Here is a 371-nt window from a genome sequence, read left to right on the forward strand (position 1 = left end):
GTTTGGAAATCAATCAAAGGTGTGATTCACTTGGGAGCAAATCGCAGCTTGGGATCGTCGAGGTGGGAAACATGCAATTAATTAAATGTGGGAGTTGGAAGGTGGCTGTGAGAAAGCATTTCCCAGATACTGCTCTGCCGATGGTGCCGGTTTGTTTTTTAAATTAATGAGCGCATATATCATGCCATCTCTGGCCTGTGGCTGCAGGATGCCAGCTCAATGCATAATCTGTTTTCTAAAAGCAAATTGGAATATTAAAAATTCATTCCTCCCCTTGGCTTGCGCTTGCTTTTGGCACTTCGAATACTGGGGTGATTGACTCCGTGTTCAGCTTGGGGAGGACGTTTCATTCTGCTGACTGTCACCGCAGC

The sequence above is a fragment of the Cariama cristata genome, unplaced genomic scaffold (assembly GCF_000690535.1).
Source record: "Cariama cristata isolate BGI_N322 unplaced genomic scaffold, ASM69053v1 scaffold28112, whole genome shotgun sequence".
NCBI classification, from domain to species: Eukaryota; Metazoa; Chordata; class Aves; order Cariamiformes; family Cariamidae; genus Cariama; species Cariama cristata.